Source organism: Neomonachus schauinslandi, chromosome 3 (genome assembly GCF_002201575.2).
Source record: "Neomonachus schauinslandi chromosome 3, ASM220157v2, whole genome shotgun sequence".
NCBI lineage: Eukaryota > Metazoa > Chordata > Mammalia > Carnivora > Phocidae > Neomonachus > Neomonachus schauinslandi.
In genome coordinates this window covers 424,620-431,562 of record NC_058405.1, presented here as the reverse complement: position 1 = coordinate 431,562, position 6,943 = coordinate 424,620, and positions in this window count along the sequence as shown.

Genomic DNA, 6,943 nt, shown 5'->3' with positions numbered 1-6,943 from the left:
GAGAATCCTAAGCAGGCTCCGCACTCACTGCAGAGCCCGAGCGGGGCCTGATCCCACGACCCCGAGATCACCAGCCCAGCCAAAATCAGGAGTCAGGTGTTTAACCGACTGAGCCACCCAGGCTCCCCAAGTCCTTTTGCAACATACTGTGTATAACATGAAGCAGGAGTGCACTCTTCACGTGCCCTGTTTGCTTGCTCTCCACAGCATCAGTGCAAGGATCTCCATGGGGGCGGCCCCGGGGGCCACAGGGAGATATCTGCAGGCGGTTTTGTGCGTCCTGCCTGGCAGGGTGCTATTAGCACTGGATGGGGGGAGCCAGGGTGCTGCTCAACGCCCTCCAGCACCCGAGACGGCCCACCCCAGAGGATGACCCGCCCGAGGCGGGGTGTAGGGGTGGGGGCGAGTGGTCTGGTCCCCAGCTTCTAGAAAAGGCCCCAGAAACCCCTCCACACAGTTCCAAGGGCAACGTCTGCCCCTGGCCCCCAGGGGACACTGAGGTGCTCATTACCTGGGACCTGTGCCCGAAGGGTTTGCTGTGTCCTGAGAGGCTGGGGCTGGACTCCTCCCTGTAGAGGAGAAGGACCATGCAGGGCAGGGCTTGACTGTGCTGTCGGCGGCCCTGGCTGGGAGCCCCACCCTTGCGGCTTGGAGGTGACCAGCTGCGGGCCCGGGGGCGGGGGCACAAGTGTCCCGTGGTTCTTCCCCCGAGAATTACGGACAACTTTTCTGATTGTCCCATCTTTTGTCTGCAAACAGCCATCAGGATCTTTGAAAGTCATGTGACTTAGTTTATTCATGGAGAAAACTATGCCGGTAAGCAAACTGCCTCTGAAGACAGAGACAGTTCATTTGCTTCCACAAAATCAGAGGTGATTTTGGATTTTTCTGCAGAAGCCCTGCAGTGAGTTCTGAGCCCAAGCCCAGTGCGCGAGGCCGCCCAGGGGGTTGGAGTGTTGTCACCCTCTGGCGTCTCTGGGAGAGTGGGCTCCCGCAGCAGGTGCCTGCCATTTAGGGGCCGTGAAGCGCTCTCTCCCTCGGTTCCCCTGATAGAAACGAGGAGGGCAGCAATCACAAGAGACTTACCCAGTCCCCAAAACTCTCAAAAGCCTTCTTTCTTCGATGAGGGAGGGAAACCAAGTAGGTGGGCCTGAGGTGGGATGGGGTCTGGCCCTCTGGGAAGGAGGCCTCCCTCCCGCCCCCCCTTCCAGGGGAAAGAACGGGGCCCCGCTCTGCAGTGGCAGCACCCTTCCCCTCTGGCTTCAAACCATCACAGAGGTGAGCAGGCCGTCTGGGAGGGTGAGAGCAGTGCCATGACCTCAGGTTTGAGGACACTCGTGACGGAAGTGGACCCTGGATATGAGTGCTGGTCACTTCGCTTCAACAGACACCCAGCAAACCGAGGTGTGGTCCCCCACAAGTGCTGAGCCTGAGGAGCTTTTTGCTTCAATCAAAGTTAAAAACTGCTCTGACTTCGAATTTGAAAAGACCTGAAAATATTAGAGCGCATCCAAACATTTACAGCAGCTGTGGGAGCCTTTGACATTGACCCAGCTGGTCCCCCCTCAGTCTCTGGGGCCGGCCACCCAGCGGTCACCTTCCAGGCTGCGTGGTGACCTGCACCCCCTCTCCGCACAGCCAGCCGGACTCCAAAGGTCTTGTACACTGACCCGTCAGTGTCTCAGGGCCGCCGCGGCCAAGGACCACAGACGGGGGTGGGAGGCGGGCTACCTCAAAGAGCAGGAACGTATATTCTCCCGTTCTGGAGCCACCAGTCCGGAACCAAGGTGCTGCAGGGCTGTCGTCCCGCCAGGGGCTTGGGGGCCCTTCCTGACTCTTCCAGCTCCTGCAGCCTGCTGGAATCCTGGGCTTGGAGGCACGTAACTTCTCTCTCCCTCTGGTGTCCCGTCCCTTCCTTCAGGACACCTGTCCTGTGGGATTCAAGCTCACCCCACTCACCTGCTCCAGTGAGCAAACTCCCCTGCACCTGAGCTGCGGAGGGTCAGGACTTCAACGTGTCACGTGGGGGCGCAGCTGGCGGGATACAGGGCGAGGAGAGTCTGTGCACTTCCTGAGGACTGCAGAGCCCGGAGCGGACCCGTCTCTGGACACTCCTGTCCCAAACTGCCTTCGGGTCATGGTCTGTCCTGTCTCACGGGTATCTGACAAAGTGTAGTTTTTCAAGTCTCGAAACTTGACTGTCACACAAACATAGAATGAAAAGTGTCAAAGATCTATTAACTCATTAATGAAAGGATCGGGAAGCTGATACAGCTGGTTTGAATGTGAGCGTGGAGATGCCCAGGGACCACTTGTTTTCACAGACGGTCTGTTTGCTGGACAATTCCTTCTTTGAGGCTTAAAAGAAAAGAAGGGGATCCTTGTTGGGATTTCTGTTTGGCAGCTGAGAATCGACACGTGGACCATGGTGTCTGTAAAACAGCTCCAGATGAAGCCAGAGAGTCTGGTCCAGTTCTTAGAATTCATAGCGAGAACGCCCCTATCACCCACCGCACCCCCGTGACCCGTGACCCTGTCATGGCCGGCGTGCGGGAGGGATTTGCTCATGTTCAGTACCCGGGGCACCTCAGACCTCCAGCCAGGCCTGCCCCGAGGGGTGAAAGCAGGCGCAGGCCACTGGCTCAGGCCCTGCCTCCCGGCTCCCGCGTGGCCCGGCTCACGGCAGAAGGAAAGCAGGACGTCCCTGGATCTGCTTCGCCACTTGGAGCCTGTTACTGACGAGGCGCAGCAACTCGGTACTAGAGGCCAGCGCCTTCCGGTTCCTTCAGAGGCAGAATGGAGGTCCCCTCGTCCTCGGCGCATGGCAGGCCCGCCCCAGAGGGCCGAAGGCGTTCCCCCCCTTGTAGGTTTTCCGGGTTGGGGACATGCGTGACTTGGTCACATGACCGTGGATCTTCTTTCCCAGATGTTCTTCTGCAGCAGGCCAAGGGGACACGGCCAGGGAGTCAGGGTGGGCAGAGCGGCCAAGCCCTGAGTGGTCAGAGGACAGAGCTGAGCGGGACTGGGGGCATGCACCAACAGCTGCCCCTCCTGGAGGCGGAATCAGCTAACGATGTCCAGGGACTTCACCACACCAACCACTTGTCCAAGTTACACCCACTATGGCCCACGTGCGAGGCCGGCTGCGGATTTTCGAGCTGCTTGGTGCATGTGAGGGTGCAGAGGCTGGGGCCAAGGAGACAAACGCCCCTGCCTCCTCCTCCGGGGTGCAACGTGGCCCAGCTTCCCTTCCGCAGCCTCGGAGGGGACCCCGGGGGCTGACGCCCCTCTGGGCTGCATGCTGGTCAAGAGCTGTGGAGATGCAGAGGGTTCCTGCGAGAAACTGCGCTTTGTGAACCGGCAGGCTCACGGACGCTGCCTTGTTCCAGCGCGTGAGCCATGGGAGGAATGCTTTCCTGTGCGCCCACGCCCTCCGAGCCGTCTTGATTTTACGTAGCTGGGGCTGAAGACGTCGTCTGGTGGCCGCTGTCGTGCTCATTCACCTCTTCTCTGCGGGCAGGTCCAGGAAACGATGTGTCTTGATAGAGGAAAGCCGCGAGGGGACCACGTGCCAAGTGTTGGGCCGGGCACTGGACACAGGAACCGAGGGGCTGGGGGGCCGGGGGGCCGGCCGCGGCCGCGTTTGTGGCTCTTCCTTCTGTTGATTTCATGGCGAGAGCGTGGGTCAGAGGCCCGAGGTCAGGGCTGAAGCGGGTGAACAGAATGGGAGTCCAGCTCCGCGGGGTCTGCCGTCTCCAGTCCTTCCTGCCGTCCGTGGCGGAGGGCGGGGGGCGGGCACCTTGTGTGCGGAGCGGCGTCTCCAGCCTGCCGCTGGGAACGTGTGCTGTCCCTGCTGGGCCCAGTCACCGGGCTTACCATCCCGCCAATCCTAACCCAATTGCCTGTTCGCGCGTGAGACATCTGAAAAAAAATAACTCGGTCAGGTGGAAGCCCCATAAAATCAGTCATTTCACTGTGAACAGCTCAGTGGCCTTTAGTGAGTTCTCAATGCGACTGTCCCTAGTTCCAGAACGTTCCGTCATGAGCAGCCACTCCCTGCCCAGCCCCCAGCACCCAAGCACCTGGGTCCCGTCTGAGGACTCGCCTCTCCTGGGCTGTTCGTGGAGCAGCATCCCGCAATGGGTGTCTGTCGGGCGGCTTCCTGCACATGGTCGATGTGGCCCAGATGGTCCCATGGGGCAGACTGCATCAAGCTGAGCTCCCTTCATGGCTGAGTCATGCGCTGTTTGTGGACGGGCCACGTCTGGTCTGCTCGGTAGCTGATGGGCGCTGCGTGGTTTCCACCATCTGGCTCTTGTGACAGCGTCGTTCTGTCCCCCACACGTGCCCATGCATTTCTTGTCTTCCCACGTGTACACCCATATGCTCATTTTCATGTCTTGTTTTCAGTTGATGGTTAATTTTTTCCAGAAACCCATTTTGAAAATATTGATGCCTTTATTTCCATTCTATTAAATCTGATAGTTAAATGATAATAAATTTTCTTTTTGGTATAAATAAAATATTTAAACTTAACATTGTGAGTTTTAATATATCCTCTTTTAAGTTGTTCAGTATCTTTCTCAAATACGTCAGCGTTCCAGGAAAACTATTAAAAACGTACCTAAAAGCGTCCAGACAGGGTGCACATTTTTCCTTCTGTCTCAGGTCCCAACATGGCCTGGCCAGCGCTGCTCATGGCCAGGTGTTGGGGCCCTAGGGGGAGGTCTGGGGCTATGTCGCCGTCCAGTAGACCCCGTGCGGTAAAAAGTCGTCACCATCATAATAATGGTTATAATAATACTGTCTGCTAAGGACAGCGGATGTTTTCTCAACACTCCATAAGGAATCGATGGTGAAAGAGTCCCTTGTATTTATTTGTAACGTACAGCCGAGCAAACCGCGCTAAGATCCAGGCCGACGGCTCACAGCTTTGGTGGGTGCAGCCTTCTGCCCTTCCCTGCTGACTTTTCTCCCCTCCTTCCTCCGTCCCAGATGCTCAGCCCCAGGACTCAGTCATCAGAGCAGGTCCAGGGTAGGGACATGCTGGCTCTTGACTCATCCTGGGTCCTGGGTCCCGGCCGCTGCGGGGGTGAGGGGGCCCCCATGTTTCTGACGGTCACTGGATTTGGCGCTGAGCCCACCCAGTGGTGGGACTGGAGCTCAGGCATCTTGACAGCAAGCATATCAAGGTGCTGCATGGTCCCTCCTCTGGGCTGTGGGGACCCCTGGGCAGCCCCCAGGCCTCCGCCCACGTCCACAGTCCAGAGGTCTTGCCGGGGAAGCTGCTGTGGGGTTATCTGAGGTCATGCCTGCCCACCCAGGCTGCAAAATCAGGGCCACGTCTTGACCAAGGCTGTCTGAGGCTTCCCGGGTCTGTGTCTGAGGTAAGGGTAAAATACCACAGAAGGCGGCAAATCAGGGGCCACCTGCCTTGTGGACACTTGCTGGGTGCACCAGACAAAAGCTCCACCCCATCCCAAGGCAAGGCCTCCAGGTGCTGCCCTGAGTCTCCTGTCTGCTCAGAGTCCCCGCAGGTCCCCAGGTTGCCCAGGCTCCAGGGCCAAGCCTGAAGCGGGGAACACTGGCCAAGGAAACGCTTTTGTCCAACCTCGCTTATCTGATCTCACCAGCAGGCAGTCTGTCTTATGATAACAAATCACTTCCTCTGTTAAACAAGGCAGGGTGTTTGTAAACAGGAGGGGGCCAGATGGAGCGCATTCAGCGGAGGCTCCCTCCCCGGGGGTCTGTGGGAGAGGACCCTCTCTGCTTGTGGTGGGCTGGGGGCGTGGATGGCGAAGCCTGAGGGGACACCGTGAGCCCAGCAAGCACCGGGTTCTGTACTGTTTCTGGGACCTGTGATTCTGTCTGGCCTTTCTCTCAAGGTCATTTGAAGTGCGTGGTGCCCTCCGTTTGTTCCCTCCCCAATTCCCCCGGATAACTGCTTCGAGCCTGCAGAGTTACTGGCCTCCAGAGTAGAGAGGAGGAAAATGAAGCGAAGATTACCCTTGAACACTCACGTCCTACTATGGCTTGAGGTTTAAACAGTGGCAGAGTCCCTTCTATGACCTCCTCGCTCTTCTTGGTGGTGGAGGATGTGCCCTGGACGCTCTGCTCACAGAAGCCGACCCTCTGGGCTCAGGAGTGGCCGCTGGGATCTCTGCAGGGAAAACTAATTCACAGAGCAGTTTGGTATTCACACATCTGCAACGATTATTATGGAAACTTTCAAACCCACAGGAAGCAGAGAGACCGGTATAGTGAGCCCCGGCGTCCCATGGCCCTCGCGGGGATGCCAGCCCGCAGTGGCTGGGTTCGTCTACACCCAACCCACGGGTCATTTTAAGCCAGTCCCAGGCAATATATTGTTTTATCCCTAATATTTCAGAAAGTATTTATGAAAGACAAGAGCTGAGCACACGCCCCTCCTCCACAGTCCATATTTGCACCTAGAATAATGGCCAGTGACCCCTTGAGGTCACCAGACGTCAGTGCCCACACGTCCTGCTGGCCACCCGACAGTTTTAAGTAGCTGTGTTTTCCAGCGAGGGCCTCCAAGTCTGTTTTAATCTTTCCTTCTCCCTCCCCCGCCCTTTCTTTGTGACTTACTTGTCTGCGGTGGGCGGGGTCGCCGCTGTGTGCGGGCTGGGCCTGGCCAGGAGCTTGCCTCTCTTCACCTGCTCTGCACCGCCCCCCAGGACCCAGCCTGCCGGGCTCTCCGTGCCGCCAGCCTGGTGACCACCCCATTACCTCCCTGGAGGGGCTGCAGGGGACGGTACGGAATTTCATTCTTCCGTTTTTCATTATTGCTTGCACTACTTCTCTGAGGAGAGATGCCCCTCATCAGCTGTCGGGGCCCCGGAGGGCCCCCATCTGGGAAGGGAGGGGGGAAAGGCTTCTTTCGTCCCCTTGGTTTACCAGCTTTCAGAAAAGCAAGTTAGTT